The sequence below is a fragment of the Periplaneta americana genome, chromosome 16 (genome assembly GCF_040183065.1).
Source record: "Periplaneta americana isolate PAMFEO1 chromosome 16, P.americana_PAMFEO1_priV1, whole genome shotgun sequence".
NCBI classification, from domain to species: domain Eukaryota; kingdom Metazoa; phylum Arthropoda; class Insecta; order Blattodea; family Blattidae; genus Periplaneta; species Periplaneta americana.
In genome coordinates, this window is record NC_091132.1 from 128,217,041 (window position 1) to 128,238,926 (window position 21,886).

The 21,886-nt window shown below is 35.8% G+C and overlaps 1 long non-coding RNA gene across 1 annotated transcript in view; it reads left to right on the forward strand.

Annotated features, from left to right (window-relative positions):
- LOC138691218 (uncharacterized) overlaps positions 1-21,886 on the forward strand; it is a 1,067,443-nt gene that overhangs the window by 647,293 nt on the left and 398,264 nt on the right. The gene's annotated exons all lie outside the window — the stretch shown is intronic.

Below are 21,886 nucleotides of genomic sequence, written 5' to 3' on the forward strand. Positions count from 1 at the left end.
GGCCAAGGGCACATGTATCAATTTGGGATAAAAACCATGGTCCGGAAATGACTGAGTCGAAAGTTATAAGCAAAAATAGTTGTGAGGAAATGGAATTGTAATTTGGCACCACGTGCCCTTCTTCACTTAACTTTTGGAACAGTCGTGGAAAAATGATATGGGCCGGATGTCTCCTACGTGGGTACTTGTCCCGATACAATCTGTGAGCTTGTCTACTGTTCCCATTGGCTCATCCGTATTCGGAAATCAGATCTGCATATTCCACTCTCGTGTACTCCTCCATTTCACTAGGACTGATCGACTGGACATTGCAGCTTGTACACATACACTGCTGTCTACAGATGTGCATATCAGGACCGACCATGCCCGTTACTCACTACGCTATCTGCATTGCATTAGTGTAGTTTCCTGTCCCCAGCCCTCAGACAGCGCATTGAATGGAATACTGTAAGTAGACAACGTAAGCAACGTCAGATGGATACAGTATGTGTAAGATGTACAGATAAATACACATAAATAAGGTGTACAGAGGAATAAAATTATTTCATTTCCATACAATTATTTTTGCTTGTAACTTACGACGCAGTCATTTCCGGACCAGGGTTCCTTATCTCAAATTGATACATGTGCCCTTCGCCATCATCCCTGAAAGTTTGTAACACCACCTCGGAAACATCCTGTATATTAAGGAATAGCGAACCGCATAACATTACTTGTGTTTCCTTATTATTACAATATAACATCTACATGATATTTATCACATCTTGTTATAATCTAAATCTAGTTACATAACTGTAATTGAGGGTACACTGCTCCGTCGATATAGTAGAAAGTCAATGTTCACCTACTTACAATTAGATATAACACGCGGAGCGAGTACCCTGCAACCGGAAAGCATCATTTTTAGGTAGAGCCAAGACCAGACTATGTAGTTTGACGTTGGTAGAGCATGAAAGTCGAGGAATATTATGGACAGGAAAACATCGATCATACGGGAATGGGTATTTAAGAGTTGCTAATTCATTATAAAAAATGAATTCGATACAACGTTAATACAAATTAATTTGATTTGCTAGAATATATCGAGCAATAAAATGCAGTAATAAATAAATAACAAACACACAAAGAAAGAAACAAATAAATGAATAAATAAATACATAAATAAATAAACGAACGAATAAACAACAAAATAAATATACGGATAGATGGATAGATGGATGGATGGATGGATGGATGGATGGATGGATGGATGGATGGATGGATGTATAACAAAACCAGGCAAACATACATAAGTACATAAAATAGTAAATAAATAAGTAAATAAATATACAAATTAATTTTTAAATAAATAAATACATAAATTATTTATTTAATTAAAATTTATGAAATTATGCTTATATCTACATTAAAGTAGGTCATTCTCTACAGTTTCAAAGGCTACAGATTTTCTGAAAATTTGAAACAATTTGAACAATACAGTATATAAAACTTAATACAAATACTTACATACGGAATACTTAATAAATTTTACAAGAGAAAGAGTTCGTCCAAAGGGCTGGACTCGGGAAGAGTACTCAAAACGCTCCTTGCATTTCCGCGTTGAATTGCAATACGGTACTTAAACGTTGACGCAAATAAGTAGTGCAACGATGATCACCAGTACTGGAGATCAAAATTTGGCCGATTTGAGATACCAAAACTTTAGCGTCATGACTCCAAGGACCGAAGGTCTCCACAGAAAAGGGGACAAAGATATAATTGTCTAATTGTCTAATATAAGTGAATTAATTAAATAAATTAATATTACCTTAAAGTCTCCAGCAATATCCTTTTATTACACAGTGGCTATAAAGACTCGATCCATTTTATAGAAATAATGGACATGCGGACATGAAATCAATACGGGATTATAGTGATATTAGGTACATATGAAATTCATCGTAATTCAACATGTCCGCCATCCATTTCATAGCACTGTCCCCACCGTACAACTGTAGCCCTATATACATTCGTCAGCATGTCTCCTGTATTCGCTGCACATGCTTCTCGAATACGATTCCTCAGGTTCTTTAGATCTCGTACTTTCGTTTTGTACATTCATGTCTTGATAAGTCCCAGGTAAAAGAGTCTAACGGTGTCAGGTCAGGTGAACGTGATGGCCATATTCGTGGTGAACCTCTGCCAATCCATCTGTTAAGAAAGCGCTGGTTGAGGTACGCTGTAACAGTTAACGCAAAATGTTAGGGTGCTACATCGTGCTGAAAGATAACACTATCAAGGGTGTCAGCCTGTTCCAGCATGTCTATATAAGTGTTGCCTGTAATGGTACCTTCTGCGAACATCAAAGTAAACATTGGTTTTTGTAAGTCAAAGCCATACATTCACTTTTTTGGGGTGTCCCTTTGCCATCCATGGTTGGCGTGTGGTTTACCCGTTACCCCATATGTGACAATTGTGTTTATTCACTTTACATTAATATGGAATGTGGCTTCGTCACTAAATAGGATATGTTCGAATAATTGTTCGTTGCTCACAGCCTCCATTAAGTCATAATTAGACAGTGGGCGTAGGATACCTTGACGGCGGCAATAGGTTGATGCACAACGGAGCTTAGACTTGTGACGTTACTCTCGTAGGTACAGTTTCCCTGGAAAATGATGAGACGATTGAATATTCCTAAGTCTCAGATGTAAGACACTGCGCATGATCGGAGACCAGAGCACCGATACACAATGAACGAATATTGAGTTACTTAAATTCAGGCTATTTGGTTTGTTACTAGCATCGTTCCGAAATTCAATTAAAAAACTGCAAAAAATATGATAATATTACGTAAATAAAAGATAAATATATACATAAATCGTGTAGTTAAATCGACAATGGACCTTCATGACTAGATCGACACTCCGCACAGAAACGAAAGCTTTCAAGTCGTTTCCATAGCTCAGACGGTAAGACTTCTGCGTGTTGTGTAGAAGAGTGCGAGTTCGATTCTTAGTCTACACAACAATTTTTTTTGTCTAAATAACGTTGAAATAGCTAAGTCACGTTGAAATATAGTTTTACAAAGTCCTGAGATTAAGTGTTAATGATCGCAAACAATAGAAAATTACAAGTTATGATATTATAAATTTTAATCTAATGAATGCATTTATACACACACATATATACAATGTAAATTCATATATATTAAAAACTAACAATTAAAATGAAATTAAAAAAATATATAATAAAAGACAAACTTTTACAAAGGTTTAGAGTCCTTAGGCTATGTCATTTGTTGAGTAATTATTACAATAATTTATTAATAGCTTTCCCATATGTGTAAGAAATGCACTCGCAAAAAAACAATTTTTGTTAAAAGTATGGCTTTGGATTATTTCATTCTCACCCCTGCAGTTAATTTTAACTATTTTATCTACGTGTTTGCATTCAATTTTATTCATGTTATGATTGAATGTATAAGCACTGTTGCAGTTATTGACTAATTACATATATTAATAATAATTATTAAATACATCTGTTAAGTAACCAATTGCAGTATCTTTTGCAAAATCTTGAATGTTTAAGTTGTCAATAATATTTCTGTACTATATACTCTAATACGTTAAAAGAATTTGCAATAGATTTGGGATCCTCTACTTTATAATCATTGGTTTTAATGAAAAAAATATTTTCTTTCTTAGGATATCTACAAGTTTAAATTTAATAATATTACGAATAGGTTTAATTGCATTATCTGAATTTTGTACTTTTCTACTCAAATATATTCTATTTCCCTCTTTCATAATTTTTGATAAATTACACTGTACTTCTTTCAGTATTTAAGAACATGAAGATCATTACATTGCAACTCATTACATATAGATTCTTCTTTTTAATACATGAGATTTTGAAGTCCCTGCGATATCTACATGTTTTAACTTTTGAATTTTTTCACAACATTGAGTGGAGAACATCCACTGAAGTGATTATGAAATTAAGTGAAAAATTCAATATATTTACTCTTAATATCAGTAGTACCAGTATCATATATGTTTTTCCAAGATTCATTTTGTAGACATAAATGTAAATAATCACTAGATACAGCAATTACGATCCTTTCTTAGTTTTTAAATTAATATTTTGAAATTGTTCAGTGACATTGGAAACACATAGGATTTGTTTATCATGGTCAGACAAGCCATTGATTATAGATTCTGTCGAATAGGAATTCAGTCTAATTCTGTGTACAAAACGTTTACCAATGGCTGTGTTACTTCAGCTTGTATGCTATGGGAAAATGACCCTACGAATAAGGTTTCCAGTTTCAAGGAGTGAATTTAATTTACTTTTACGGAAAAGTTCCGAGAGATAATCTATGTTTATGTCACTACAGATCACAAATTCCATATGAGATTTCTAAAGTATTTTCTTTACAAATTCAATGTTGGCTATAAATATTAATAAATAATGTAAGAAATATGAATGATTGTAGTTATAAGTCTGATTTACATTATAAAAAGCAAGAAGTTACATTCCTCGGCAAGATTCGAACTTTCGATGTTTGGTTTTGTCGTCCAACGCACAACCACGGACCTATTCAATGCTTATGTTAATAACATACAATTTAGCTGTAGCAATGTGGTGTCATAACTTGGGGTTTGTTTATTTAATGTAATTAGATTTAATTTGATTAGTTTCGCAACAATTGGACTTCCTCTTATATCCTGTTATTTAGATATTTAATTTAGGGTTGATTTATTAACTCTTACTATGCAAGATGCCTCTTATTTCAATAATTCTATATCATGTTAAATAGTCATTGTCTACATTAAAGTATTATCGTCATCTCTCATTTCTCATCGTAATGGCGAACCGACGTGACATGAGACAGCGAGTTATAGCTCTAGTTGAGGCTGGATATGGGGCTAGATCTGCTGGCCGTTTGGTCGGTGTTCCTGGAAGTACAGCCGCGAGATGGGTTCATCGTTACCAACATTTTGGGGAGGTCGAAAATCGCCCTATTCCTGGGCGTCCGTGGATTTCTTCATTGGAAGAGGATGCTCTTTTATTCGAGACAGTTCGACAGGATCCCTTTCTGACTGCTAACGAAATAAGAGCAGCATCTAACTTTCCCGGCTCTTCACAGACTTTGATCAGCAGGTTGAGGAACCGCGGTATTAGGAGCCGGAGGGCTGCGCAAATGGAAATATTGGGGGAAGCACAAGCTGTCCACCGTCTTGCCTTCGCTACCAATCGAGTGGATTTCGATTGGAGAAATGTAATTTTCTCCGACGAAACAACCATCTCGAGTGATTACGAAGGTCTTGTCCGTGTCTATCGTGAGGATGGTCTCCGACATGATCAGCGCTATGTGCACCGACGTGAAAGATCGGGGCGCTTTAGCATATCGTGTTGGGGTGGATGTCTTACGATGGACCTGGCGTTATAGAACGCATCGATGGCCGGTTTAATGCGGAAACTTACGAGCACATTCTGGAAAATATATTCCTTCCCTCCGCCCGAGAACGTTTTCCCGAAGGAACATTGCTGTTCCAGCAGGATAACCATCCCGTGCACTATGCTGCAAGCATTCAAAGATGGTTTCAAAGGAGACCCGAGATCGAAATCATTAATTGGCCTCCGAAGTCACCTGATTTGAATGTCATCGAAAATTTATGGGCGGAATTGAAAAAGAGAAGCATAGCCACCTATGCCCACCGACGCCCTCGAAATCGAGACGAATTGTGGGATCAAGTTGTTGACACCTGGGAAGATCTCGCCGGGGATCAGAACTTATTCCACAATCTCGTGACATCCATGCCGGATCGACTTAGAGCTGTAATAGAAGCTGATGGCATGTGGACAAGATTTTAAGTTAACAGGTCTCTTTTTGTTTCTTATGATTTTTGTTTGAGGAAGAATACTTTTAACTTTCAAGTAAGATTTATTTTTTTTGACGAGGTTCAGCCCACTTGTAAGACCCAGAAATTGGGCATAAAATATTCCATATTTTTCGACAAATTAGACAGTCGAGGAACTCTGAACAAATTAATTACACCTCAATAAAAAAAAAGTTTTACCTGGGATCGAACACGAGACGTTTCGGTTATACAATGGAACCGGCACGCTACTATATGAGCTACCGAGACAAGACAGTGATAGCAGCAGTCCAGAATGTAGATCCCTTAGCAGGCATTTGCCATTCGGTACAGTGAAGCAATGATATTTTGGGACTCGAGCTATGTTGTGAAATCCTGGCCTTAAATGGCAGTCTTCTTCGTGATCCTTATTCTGGTCCTTGTCCTTGTTGTGGTCCTTGTAACAATTCTTGTACTATCTGTCATGTTATGTATCCCTACGTCGATATCGAGTGAACCGCGCTGTAGAACTTTAACTTCCGACGACCAAGAATCGTCTCATTCTTTTTCAGGGTAACTGTACATTTTGATAAGAACGCAAATTGACCTGTCAGCCGTCCCGTTGCGAGCTGTAGGAACCGAACCTAAGCCAGCAGAGTACTGTGCGCAGTCATAGTGAACAGTTGTCTGACGTTAGTGTCGAGCTTGTTTGTCACAGTGTTTACGTGTACAGTAGAGCGTCTCGTTTCGGTACAGTGAAAACGTAAACAAAGTGCAGGTAACGTGTAGGGGGAGGACGAGCCGTACGGTAAACACGAGGGATCCACAAGGTTTTAGTTACAATTAATTATATTAATTGACATTATATTTTCCAAAAACATACAAAATAAAAGAACACAAATTGCATAACATTATCATATACACATTTCAACAAACAAGGAATTGTAATGTTGAAATAATTCAATATAACAAATCAAATTTTGCTACTTAGTCTATATGATGTTGTTTTCAAGCAGCATTTTCACGGTCATGAATTCCATCCTCTCTATGACTAATATAATATCACCGTCTTGTGTACTGTAGCTGAATAAATTGAACTTTGAGAAGGGATAATTATTATGTTTAGGAAATAGTGTTGTCACTTCAGACCAATATACTGTAGTTTTGTTAATTCGGCCACAGAAGACAGTGATATTATATTAGTTATGCAGAGAATGAAATGTATGAGTGTTAAAAATGCTGCTTGAAAAAAACATCATATAGGCCTAAGTAGCAAAATTTGATTTGTTATATTGAATTATTTCAACATTAAAATTGCTTGTTTGTTTAGATGTGTGTATGATAAAGTTATGCAATTTGTGTTCTTTTGTTTTTTTAGTGTTTTTGGCAAATATAATTTCAATTAATGCTCCGCCATAAATGTTGTAACTAAAACCTTGTGCATCCCTCGTGTTTATCGTACGGCTCGTCCTCTCCCACACGTTACCTCCACATTCCTTACGTTTTCACTGTGCCTAAACTAGACGCTCTACTCTATTTGGTAGCGTGTACAAGTGCAATGTCGAAACACCAGTCGTATTATTTGCATTCACCATTGGCATCCTGTGATGTTGAACGGTCGTTCTCAAAATATAAAAACTGTTTGAGTGATCGCCGCAGGACGTTTCTGTTCGCAAATCTTGGGATGTATTTTGTTGTTCATTGTAATGCCGGCAACGAAACCGAAGAAGACGGAACCTTGCATGTATAAGGTATGTATTCATGTACTTTATTTTCAATCATAACCAGACTGCACTACCTTTGTTTATGTCCGCAGTGTGTGCCCAGTACCGAGTGTGTGAAAGCTATATTCAATGCTTGGGTACATTGACTCTAAAGTATTCCGGTTTCACCCTGTAGTCATAACACACTACCCTACGAGCTGCATAATCTTCCACCTGAATGTGATAACCACGCTTCTTCAATGTAAACCTCAAAATCTTCAACACAGTTGCTCTGGACACATCTAGCTCTTTACTTAAACGACGAGTCCATGCTTGAGGACTTCTTTCGATGGCTTCTCGTATCTGTGCTACAGTCTCCTCGGGCACGGCAGGTGGACAGGAACGTGACGCATTGGCGACATTACCTGTCTTCTGAAATTTATTCACCAGAGGTCGGATATTTGCTCGTGTTGGTGTCGGTTTGTGGAATTTACGTCTAAACCTCTCTTGCACCTGTGTATACATGAAATGACGCAATCGAGCACCGACAACAGCCATCCGTTCTTCTATAGTCAACATACTACTGTAATATATCAGCCTGAAACAAAAATCAAATTCCAACGTTAACTCGAAAATGGTTCGAGATTTTATAACCACTCTGTATTTGAGCTTTATCTAGGCGTTTAATAATATTTACTATGTAAAAAATACTGAGATGTGAACGTTTTGTAACACGATGCCTTACCGGTATGAAGGGGCTTGGAATCTCGTCACAACAGATCACATTGTACTGTTTTCTGCTTTCTTTAGGCTCAAACGCATTCTACTAAATCGGTAGAGCAGTGTATTGAAATTCTGTTGGATATGACAGTTTAGTGATAAGTAGGCTTCGAGACTTCGGACCCGATACAATAAGTTTACTGTGCATGTACTATAGGCTGTTGACTCTCTGCAGGCAGTGAAAGGTAGAGATGTGTTGAGGTAACAACGTTGCTATTTAGAATAGAGTACGGTAGTATGGAGAAACACACACATATGTACATTCTGAAAGTAAATATACATTACACAATGACAATGTCAAAAGAATGTGAAAAGTATTTATTCTCCTGTCTTTTATACGCATTTGTGTTTAATTATACACCGTGTTAATGCTGGAAATAAACAATGTAGCAATTTTAATTTCTTCATTTATCCTATTGGTCGTCTTTAGGAAGTGCAGTTACAGTACCGAATTGCAATGCACTACAAGATACAAGATACAAGACGTGATAGGAGCAAAACGAAGAAACCTAACATCATTGCAGTCTCTAAGAGGCAGTCCTTTATTCTCGGGTGACTGTATGTCCACTAAATTGCTGTTTATGTGACACAATGTTCCATATCCGCTATTTTTACATTAAATTGATTTCCACTTCTCTTTTACACGTTCAGTAACCGGTGTACTTGGTGTCTCATTAATTCTTTGTGTCTTTTCCTCAACTAATTTGAGGGCTTCCGACATCTCTTGCTCTGACTTTTCTAACCGTGTAATAGTTTCAGACAAAGTTTGAAAATGGGTTTGTATAAAAAAGAAATTATTTGTCAGAACCTTCAAATCCAGAGCGTTTTCCTTTGCGTATTTGTTGGCATTCATTCTACAGTACCCCCACCCACTGTACGCTTTACCACTATACTCAGTACGCCGTTATGCGGATCTTCCACTGAACTGCTGTATTGGGTCCGAAGTCTCGAAGCCTAGTGATAAGAGTGTAATAACTGAAGTTCTCACGGTATAGCCGTATATTGTAAATTATGTTTTATTTAACGATGCTCGCAACTGTCGACGTTATATCAATGTCGGAATTTTGACCCACAGGAGTTCTTTTACATGCCGGTAAATCTAATGTCATGAACATTTCGTATAATCCCATCGACCTGAGCCGGGATTGAGCACGCAACCTCGGGCATAGGACAGCATTCAACCGACTGCGCCACACAGGCGAATATAACCCTATATTATATTATGTGGTATTGTCGGACCATCGGATCTGTGCCCCTTCAGCGCTATCGTCGTTCTTGGAAAAGTTAACGCCTGTACTCACTCCATTCCACCCGCTTTCCTCCCACTACGTTAAACAGTAGGCCACGAACCTTGCCGAATAGGGATGTTGCCAAACTTCCGCCAAACGGTGTCATAAATAACTGGTCCTCCATGCTACAATATTATTTCTTTCAATCAAAATACATCTTGTATTTCTACATTTTTTAAACCTAAATCCCATGTCTCGAATAACTTTCCGTAGTTTTTCTCTCCAACCTTGGAAATTATTACTTCTCTCGCAAGCTTCAGTAATTTCTTCAATGTTGAAACTTCTTTCTGAACGGTATAAAATTCTTGTATCTTTCTTCTTAAAATACATCGGTTCATATCATCTACAAGAATTAAATGTTCCCTCGATCTCTTCTTCTCTGGTGATTCTAGCTTTTCATCTCCTGCACAGACTCCCTCTCTCCTGATTTTCTTTATTAGGAGTTCTGACCTATCTATATAAATTACATAAAATGTTGTATTATTAGTATTAGTTAAGTAAGTAATTTTAATACATAATCATTTGAAATAAAATAAGCCTCACCTGCAATATCAGTTGCTCTTTTCGTTGCCTGATTTGTAGGAAACAGATATTGACCTGTTAGTTTCTCTTCATCGCAAAATGCTATTACGTACTTGCTTAATAATATTTCTTTCGCCACTCCGTGCTACAGTATTCATGTCGAGTTGACAACACTGGACTGCAAGTGCAAATATTGTAAACTGTCCCGCAAGAAGGCCAAAATTGTGAGTAGTGGGGGACAGAAAGGGAGAGAGATAGAAAAGAGAGAGATAGGAATGGAGGGAGAGAAATGAATTACCGAGGCTGAGAAGGAATTAGGGTTCAGTTCGAATATCTTACGGAGGCACAGATCCGATGGTCCGACTATAAATGGAAGGATATCTGGGTACTGGGTTTTGTGATATCCGTATATTTAAAACATTACAATATTTCAAATCGAACAGTTTGGCTGTCTAAAGTTTTCAAAATTTGAACGACAAACTAATAGTCCACACCTGTGGAGTAACGGTTAGCACGTATAGCCGAGAAACCAGGTGGCCCGTGTTCGATTCCCGGTCGGGACAAGTTACCTGGTTGAGGTTTTTCCGGGGTTTTCCCTCAACCCAATATGAACAAATGCTGGAAACTTTCGGTATTGGACCCCAGACTCATTTCACCGGCATTATCACCTTCATCTCATTCAGACGCTAAATAACCTGAGATGCTGATAAAGCGTCGTAAAATAACTTACTAAAGAAAACAAACTAATTAGAAAATAATGAAACCTAAGACAGATTTTCATATCGGTGTCATAAAATCAATTCCTGTAGACGAATGCTTAAGAATGTATATGTTACATGAAAGTTTTCTGCTTGATGAATTAAGTTACATTGATGTTTCAATGCCGAATTCTTTCGAGGTCTACCTCGGCATCCGCTGATTTCTGTCACTATTTCTTTCCTACAGATGAAGACGATTTGTATAATTCTTTTATATGTATCCATTCCACCTTTGTTATGGAAAATATAATATGGAGCTCATCTTATTCAGTCTTGAATAGGCCTACTATTTCACAGCACACAGAAATTTCGTCGTGTGAAACAAGGGTAGTTTATAACTTAAGTCCTGAAACTTTTAATGTTATATCCTTAAAGTTTTTTATTAATAATAATAAATTATTAATTAACTTATTTGTTATAATTAGTAGAATTGTATCTTGTTTACATCTTACTTCACCACCAAAATAATCAAAGCTCAGCGCCTGTTTTAAAGTAATTTACATGTATTTTATGAGAAAACGGTTGTATTTCCATACCATTTTACGATTTTATATGATGTGGCTTTTTGTATAGTGCATCGTTAGCCGGATGACTAGAGTGCAATTGACATCCTTCGCAAATAAATATGGGTAATAATACAAAACTAATGAGAATAATACCACAACTTGTGAATTCACAAAATGAGTATAGTTAAAAAAATTCCGCTCTCCATCAGTTGCATTGAAGTAAAAGAGATAGAAAAACAAAAATATATATCGACAACGTAAATGATCAGACAATAGATACCCTCTCCATCCTAGAAATAGAAGAGTTAATTGACCTATTTTCTATAGTTTATAATGATGGTTTATTCGTGGCGAAAAAATTAGTAAAGTTCATAATTGATTTCTGTGATAGAAAACTTCATGATTAAATATTAGCCAATAATCCTTCCCATTCAAATGCTAATTCCCTCGATATACAGGGTGATTTAGACCACGTAATACATTACTCAAAACAAGTTTTGCACCACTCGCATATCTTGCGTGCTTTTGTTTATATTAACATTTTTATGCTCGACCATGCCGAAATGTAGTAATTATACACCTGGTAGCAGGCCTTTAATGGACATCATTAAAGTACACCTATTCATTAAAGTTCAGGTTTTCCACCAATCAGAAAGCACCATTGTAGCAATATGAAAGAGCAAGTATCGATTATTCTCGGATATGCAATCGAAATACAACTAGCGAAACGTCACGGAGGCTGGAAATCCAATACTGTCGCAGAAGGTTATGTTCTGTTACCATAATAATTAGCGTTAATTGTAAATAATTTTCAGATAAATTTAATTTGTCATCTCGTTTTTCAATGTCTAAATCAATTTCCAGGTTTTATCAAGATTAATGTTCATTTTACTCTCTAGATTATATCAAGGTCAATGACATTTGTTCCTCGGAAAAAAAATAAATACTTTCGCGTCTGCGCACATCTCACAATTTACGAGATATTGCACAAGGTCACTTCCACTCCCCAGTCAGATAAGAATAATATGAATACTTTTGAATAATTTCAAGTTATAAATATGGTCGAGCCTAAAAAGTCGTATGAAACTTGACTATAATGGTAATTAAGACGCTCGTATGAAAATTATGAAACTCGCTTGCGCTCGTTTCATAAACATACTCGCGTCTTAATTACTACCATTACAGGCTCGTTGCATAATGTACTAATGTTTATGTTTTCTTCATCAGTAGATAATGATATTGCCACAGTAGATTGCCACCTATCCATTGAGAGTGGAATTAAAGCTTCTGGCCTCAGTATGTCAGTACAGTGCGCTGTGTCTGGAATCTGAACTGCATTAAACAGTGCTCTGTTCAGTTTGTCAACATGCCTAGGAGAGTCATCAGTACGTTTACTCGTGCGAGAATCGTTACTCTGTGACAGAAAGGTTGTCGGTGCGGGAAGTTGGCGTACATCATAGCAACGTCGTTAGAACATGTCAAAGACATCGTGCTGCTCAAAATGTCCGAGACATGCCTCGCAATGGTCGTCTTTGGTCAACAACAGCAGCTGAAGACCGATACCTACGAATTATGGCTCGTAGGAACAGAGAGGACAACGCCACGGAACTGCACAATGCCTTCCTGATGGCAACTGGGACGGCTCTGTCGGCCCAAACTGTAAGAAACAGACTTCACAAAGACGATTTAAAGTCTGTGTGATGTATCTTGTCTCACTGTGAAACGAGAGAGAAAGGAGATATGTCTTACTTCGTCTGTGTTGTTATGGCGATGGGGGAGTGGAGCGATGCCGTCCATCCATCCAGTGGCGGAAGGGACTAGTTGATACATTCTGTAGCACAAAATACAATAACGAAATGTCTCTCTTCGTACTGTCTAGTTCCGTCACTGAGCTTGTCTTTCAAGAAACTGAGTTCCGGTAGCCTGTACAATAACAAGGTTTTGAAAGGAATCCTGAAAATTTACAACCCCCCTATAATCTCCACCCTCATTTGAAGGGACTTGGTTTTATTGCTACTGGGACAAGATAAACCTTGCCAAGTATAGTCTCCAAACGTCCTACACGAACACCACTACTACAACCTCAGCACCGCGGCTTCAGGAACAGATGGGCAACAGAACACATGGAATGGGACTTGGATCAGTGGCATAAGGTCCTCTTTACCAACGAGTGCAGGAATTGTCTGATGCCTGATAATCGTCGTAGAAGAGTGTCGAGGGAGCCAGGTACCAGAATGCTGCATTGGAGTTAAATCGCTCGCTTGAACTTGGTCAAGTGTCGCACCCTCGACTGAAATAAGATCGGCCGTGATACGCTCGTAATAAATAGGACAGTACAAGGTCATCTCACAGACATGTCTTATCTTGTATGGAAGGCGACAGATAAGATACACATATGTTTTGCTCACACGGTAAAAATAAGGCTTTATTTTCTGCGTTTATGAAAAACGTTTAATGGAACAGTCAATGGAACGTACCAAAAGAGGAACATTAAGCTATAAATAAAATAGTATGAAAAACTTCGATATATAGTTATTACTGCTAATTATTAATTGTTCAATATTTGATTTACCACATATATAATATGATAGGTCCTTACAAAGTGTTCCGCCTATATACTGCGACAATGTAGAAACGTTTTACAAAATATTATTGACTAGCCGTACCCGTGCGCTCCGCTGCACCTGTTAGAAATAAATAGAAAGTAATTACACAATTAAAATAGGATATCTGGTCCAGGGAACATTCGTGTTTGATAGAAGGATAAATCGTTTAATATGTTACTTAATTTAAATTGTATTTAAATAATTGAAATGCGGTCATTTTGTTCCAGAGAGCAATCATTTGGTGCAATGACAATTCCTTTAACATGTTTCTTAATTATTACATGCAACCATAGTTTAATGAAGATTGACATATCATTAGTTTTAATGTGTATACTTTATATTACTTGCTATATGTTTCAGAATTTACTGTAATAACATTGTAGAATTATGTCCATCTAGAGAAACTACACTTTCCAATGGTGAAATAATAATTAAACAATTAATTAGCTTCCGATATTACTTCATACAAACACAGAAACATTCTCTGTATGCTAGTGTATGTTTCATAGCCTTCGTTTGTTGTTGTCCAAGGCCCATTATAGACGAAGTCATTTGTTTTTATTTCAGTACAGCGCCTTAGATGGTGTTGTTATTGTAATTTTGAAACTCATTTATCCCATTAAATATCAGTTCTATTAAAATTTTGTATGGAATAAAACTAATCGGGAATTTTTTTAAAGAACCTTTTGTTATGTAACATTTTTCATGAAAATTAACAATAAGGGAGATATTTCGATTTATTTAATTCAAGGCTCCTTATAACCCCCCCCTTTTAAATAAAGTATTTTGAATGCCATGTACCCTAAAATCTAAGTTAAAACGAACTTAATTTATTTTCCAATTTTCAAATAAATCGGTTCAGCCATTATCGCGTCAAAAGGTAACAAACATCCAGACAGACAGACAGATATACAAACAAAAATTTCAAAAAAGCGATTTTTGGTTTCAGGATGGTTAATTATACATGTTAACGCCAGTTATTTTTGGAAAATCGAAAATTACCAGAAAAATTTTGGCTACAGATTTATTATTAGTATAGATATAGCAGTAGATTAATAGCAATATTAGTACAGAGATAACGTCACAGAAAATATAATAAAACGAATAATCATGCTGCAAAACTGTTACAGACGCAAAGATTAATACACTAATTACTAGATATTATTATTATTATTATTATTATTATTATTATTATTATTATTATTATTATTATTATTATTATTATTACTAGAAAACTTGATACAGTTCTTGCATTATCGTGATTGTTTTCTGCGTTTATAATAATTACATTTACATCCAGTAACATCTATCAGATGTGGCAAGAACAAAATCACTCCTGTGTGCAAAAAAATAAAAAATAAAAAAAAAAATAAAAAAAATAAGACATTTACCTACAACATTTATATTACATTTTAAAGCAAGTTTTGTAGTTGTACTATGGAGAGGTTAGTTAAAGACTGCAAAGTTTTGAAATGATAAACATCTATGATGTTAGGCCTACTACACAGTTCATCACTGTAACAAGAACGAATGTCTAACGATCAGCTTATACCGTTCGAGGATTTATCGCTCTTGACAATTTTACCCATCATGCATGTGCGCTACCTATGGGATTATGCTATGAACTACTTGGCGCTCGAGCGAAAACGTCCGATGCAGACCTCTGCCAGGTACGAATTCACGACTCATGCATACTGTCCATCGGATCCAGCAGGAAGATGGATCAGTTTTGGCCAGGCATCATGTACGGATGTCGGACGCCACTCGTAATCGTTGAGGTTACTATAGAGCTACCCAGTACCGGGGCAAGATTTTCTAGTCCATTGTTCAGCTCTACAGCTAATATTTAGGCGATGGGTTTGTATTCCAAGACGACAACGCGCCCATCTCGTCAGTACCTTACTCCAGGAGGCTGGCATAGAAAGAATGGCATGGCCTTCGATGTCACCAGACATAAACACATTTGAACATGCTTGGAACATGTAGAAACATGCAGTACGACGCAGCAGAAACCCACCACGCACCATACAAGTCCTCAGGAGAGACGCTGTAGAAGAGTGGGACTTGCTTGACCAGCAACGCCTAGACCATCTTGTGGATGGCATGCCGAGGAGGATCCAAGCATGCTCCAATACAAGGGGTGGAGTAACACGATACTAGAGTCTCCCAGAAGAAGTTTTTGATTTTCACAATTAGAACAGAGACACTTTCCAGCTAATTTCCTTTGTTTTGATTATTTGTTTATGCAGTAAAATTTGTGTTTTATTTTCATAAGGTGTGTCAACTGTGATCCACACACTTTCATCGAAATTGAGATGGTGCAGAACTTGTTTTGAACAAAAATCCAGGTGGTGCAAAACTTGTTTTGAGTATTGTAGTAATTTATTTCGGAAACTAGTATATTAACATTTTCGAGACAAAATTATTTGTAACTAAAGCACATGTGAACTTTTACTTGAGCTTGATTTCATCAATCAGGCCTAACAGGAAGTAGGGTCGACATTATTTGCGACGCCTCAACATTATCCCACATAATGCAACCGTTTTCATATCTTCCTCAATTTGCTTGAAGGCCTCTGACTATGGGGAGAGTACGCAGAGGAATGCTGTGTTTGACAAGAATAAATGAGAGACGACTGATTCATTTTTCGAACTCTGGGTGGAAACGAGAAAGAGAGAGGAAATAACTCTCAGATGTTTGAGAGGTAACAAAGCAGAACAATAAAAGAATATTAGGGCATTGAAAAAATGATAGTTCGTATGATTACTAAAATAGCTTACTTAGCTAGTAACTAAAGAAATATATTACAATTCTCACTCCAAATAAGGGAATTAACCAATGGCTGTTGCAATGATTATCTTGCAAAGAATTTTTTGCTACTTATGTATCATGAGTTTACAAATTTGAGACTAACGTCGTACAATCATAGGTTCAGACTTAAACTGATACATTCTAACTTAAATAAATAATTACTGCTTATACATAGTTCATTAAAATTGTATGCCTAGAGAAAAATAGATTAGGGAACATACGGTTTTTACTTGAACTAAGTAAAGAGATAGGTTTGAAACTAAATCCCGATAAAAAAGTATATGATTATGTTTCGTGACCAGAATATTGTACTAAATAAAAATATAAAAATTGAAATTTATCCTTTGAAGGCGTGGAAAAATTCAAATACCTGGGAGCAACAGTAACAAATATAAATGATATTCGAGAGGAAATTAAACACAGAATAAATATGGGAAATGCCTGTTATTATTCGGTTGAGAAGCTTGTATCATCCAATCTGCTGTCAAAAAATCTGAAAGTTGGAATTTATAAAACAGTTATATTACAGGTTGTTCTTTATGGTTGTGAAACTTGGACTCTCACTTTGAGAGAGGAACATAGGTTAAGAGTGTTTGAGAATAAGGTGTTTAGAACAAATATTTGGGGCTAAGAGGGATGAAGTTACAGGAGAATGGAGAAAGTTACACAACACAGAACTGCACGCATTGTATTCTTCACCTGACATAATTAGCAACATTAAATCCAGACGTTTGAGATGGGCAGGACATGTAGCACATACGGGCGAATCCAGAAATGCATATAGAGTGGTAGTTGGGAGGCCGGAGGGAAAAAGACCTTTAGGGAGGACGAGACGTAGATGGAAGGATAATATTAAAATGGATTTGAAGGAGGTGGGATATGATGATAGAGACTGGTTTAATCTTGCTCAGGATAGGGACCAATGGGGGGAGGGGCTTATGTGAGGGCGGCAATGAACCTCCGGGTTCCTTGAAAGACATTAAGTAAGTAAGAGAAAAATATGCTTAAAGTAGTATTAATTCTTTTAAGCAGCAATAAACCAATATATTTAACTTATTTATTTATTAACTTTCTGACAAGGAACATGTTGCGAACGACAGACTAATATTAGTAATAATAATATTTCATTAATTACCAATTATCATTATTATTATTATTATTATTATTATTATTATTATTATTATTATTATTATATTAGAGTTGCCTATTTTTCTTAATTTCATAGTAGACTTTCTTAGGTCTACGTTTTGTGGTAATTGTACACATATTCATAAGTTTCTTATGTTAGAATAAAAAAGCGATTAGAATTATAACAAATTCAACAATGAAGGCACACTGCACACCGTTTGTTATTCGTGAATGAAAAAATAATAACTGTAACATCAGAGTACATTATCATGCCCTAAATTTTGTGAAAGATAATTCACAAATATTGACACATAAGAATGATATACATCTATGCAATACCAATACCTTTTGTACCTACCAAAATGTAGGCTAACCAAAACAATGAATAATTATATTTTTATGTCTTTAAAAATTGCTACTAAATTTCCTTCTTATATATTCAATCTGAAAAGAAGGTCTTTTAACAGATTCGTCTCTGATTAGTTGATGATGAAACCTCTTAATGATATCAATAAGTATTTTAATTATTAATGCTGTGATTGTATTGTTTATATGTCTTTTGGTTGCAGAGTCAAGCTCATGTTATTGTGTTTCTATCGAGCTGACATTAGATAACACTTCCATGATAGGTAGAATGACGCTATTCACCTTAGAAGTGACACTAACTGACGAAAATTCCCACTCGATGCGAGATTAAAACTCATGATAGTGGATTCATTAAGATACATTTCTAATCGTTGCACGTATCGATGCTAGAATAACATACTAATGTTTACATTATTCTATCTCGCATTTTAATAGACCTACTTATAGGCTATGTACACTAACGTTCAAAGGCATCTGACCTCCAATTTCTTGAACTTTTTAACTTTTGTAGTCAGAACCAAAGACATTATAACAAATTGACAAAGTTTGATATAGTTCGGCTAGTTCTAAATGGGTGGCCTTATTACTGAGACAGGTAAAAAGTATTTTGAAGAATTTTGATATAGATTAAATATAAATTATTCTCATAATTGACATTATGAGCAGTTTACCCGCTAAATCTAATGTTTTTTCACAATCATTAGAGGGGGATGCAATTTTGAATTGATTAATGCGGGTATATTTACCTACTATTGGCGACACTGACTGTTACTTTCGCCATCTATTCATAGAAGTAATTACTAGAGAAGCGACACTTACACGAACAAGTTATCGAACATTATCGATTAGTGGGTCAGGTATCTTTGAATTTCAGTGTACAATTGTATATTTTTTTAATACAAAAAAAGTACGTAATATAAAGCTGAGGCAATATTTTTTTAATAGTTACCGAATTTCGTATTACCGGCGAGAATATATTCGTACACAATACGAACAAGTTAAAAAATTCAAACAACTTCATCATACACATTACAGATGACTTTGAGCTGAAAAGCGAGGCTGATATTTCCTTGATCTCCAGGTGAATCTAGCTGCCAAGTTACTTAGTGCAGCGTTTGCATTTTTTCCTACACGCCAGATCCTACTAGTCGATTTGCAAGCCAACGTATGGCAACTGCAAGGACATCTAGTGATGCTTCGTAAATTAATCAACTAGCGGACCCTCCCGGGAAGGAGCTCAACTTAACTTTTAACTCTCTCTACCTCTCTCGACTAAGTAAGCGAGATCGGAGTGTAGACACATTTCCAGAGATCAATAAGAGTACGTTATCCCTAGAGGTGGGAGCCATATTCTTTCTCATTGCAATTTCAGAGAAACTATAATGTGAATGACGATTATATTTTTTCCTTTTATGAATTTTGTGAAACAATTTAGTAGCCTATGTGACGTTTCATTCATGAGTTCTCAACAGTTTATGAATTGTTAACAGAATTTTGCTCCTCTAGCCGGACTAAAAATGGCCGCCATAACGATTAATTCCAAACCAGGACAAGACAAGTACTCCCTTATTGAGAGCGCTAGGTTATGGAATAGCATGCAACCTAGCGGACATTATCGCAAAAGCTCTAACAAATAAAGGGGCTCCAAACAAAAGCAGACTACGTGTTATAAAGATTACAATCATTTATATTTTATTGTGAAACATGTGATTGTATTAATACATTAATTTAGTTTTGACACTTGACATTGTAGGCTGAATCATAATATGAAGACTTGAACAGGAGATATAAAACATTAATATAATTAAAATAATATCATTTAAAGTAAGTTATTCAGAAGGAACGTATGTAATAATAATAATAATAATAATAATAATAATAATAATAATTTATTATAGCTGGCAGAGTTAACGCCGTAAGGCCTTCTCTTCCACTCAACCAGCAAAAAGTGCACATACATATGTATAAACTTACAAAGAATTCAACAATTTGATTTAGATAAGAGTTACATGTATACAAGAGTTATTTACGAATTAAACAACAAAATACTATGAACTATTAATTAAACACTGAAATATAAACTATGTAGCAGAATTAAGCTAAAATGCATAGAATGTTAATATATTTCAAATATGTTATATAATAGAAAGGGATTACTATGAGACAATTTTGAAACAACAGCACTATCAGGATGCATGTCTAAAGGAAGGAGTAACAATGTAGCCAGTGATAGTTTAAGTCAGTATGATTGGAGTGAAATGCTAAGAAGGTTATCTTTTAAGCTGTTTTTAAAAGTTTTTATTGTCTTGCAGCCCCTAATACTTTGTGACAGGGAATTCCATTGTCGCGAGGTGGATTCTGTAAAAGATGATGAATAACGAGATGTTCTATGAAGAGGTATACTTAACGACCACAGATAAGTGATCTAGTATTTACGTCGTGGTTAGAGTATAGATAAGAGAAACGAGACGAAAGGTAATTTGGTGTTGAAGTGTGCAGAATTCGAAAGAGCAAAGACAAAGAGTGTAAAGTTCTACGTTCTTTAAGTCGGAGCCACGAAAGACTTGTACAGAGAGTCCTCAGACGCTTGTAGTTGCGTTGACCTTTGAGCGGAATTAGTTCACTTGGTTGGGTAGCCCTAAACAGGGTGTGGCTGGCACAAACCTAGCTGGGATGCTCTGTACATTTCCTTTCCCATAATAAGAAATGGCATATAAAATAGAACAACTACTGAACAACTACTAGGATCTGCATTGTCGAAAATTAAGTTTGCTAGATGAAAGTACAGTTGCAAGCTATTACTCCATACAATTCCAACAGGGTTACATGACTTCATTTGCAGTCGTTATATTCATATTCATATTCTTTATTTGCCTGAAGGTACAGTACAAGAATAGAAGAGGCCTCGTCAATGTAATAATATCAAAAACAACGTGTCAATATTTAAAACATTAAAAGAGTAAAAATTAATAAAATTTAACTAAAATACTACATCATTTTCAAAAAATTCATTCATATTATAAAAGGGATTATTTTGTAGCCATCTCTTAATGTGAAGTTTAAATTGTGTTTCATTAAGTGCCTTTATATTTGTTGGTATTTTATTATATAACTTTTATTGCAGTAATTACATTGCTTGATTGTGTTTTTTGCAACCTGACAAATGGTACGTTTAACTGATCATTATTTCTGGTATCATAGCGATGCAGATCTACTATACTTGTATAATTAGTAATATTCCTGTTTACATACATTAAAAGTTCAAAAATATATAGATTGTAGACTGTACGCCACTCTAAATTTTAGTGTGCCATACTAAACCACTTCCTTATTTCAGCAAATACAGCTTGCTTCATAAAATCTAACTCAGCAGTATTATTATGTGTGAAAACAAAAGTTGTATCGTCAGCATACATTATAGTTTTGGCCGACACATTGTATGGCAAGTCATTTATCACAATAAGAAACAAGAATGGACCAAGAATAGAGCCCTGAGGAATACCACATTTAATTGGAGATACAGCACTTCTTTTTCCATTTACATCAACAATATGGGAACGTCCAAGCAAATAT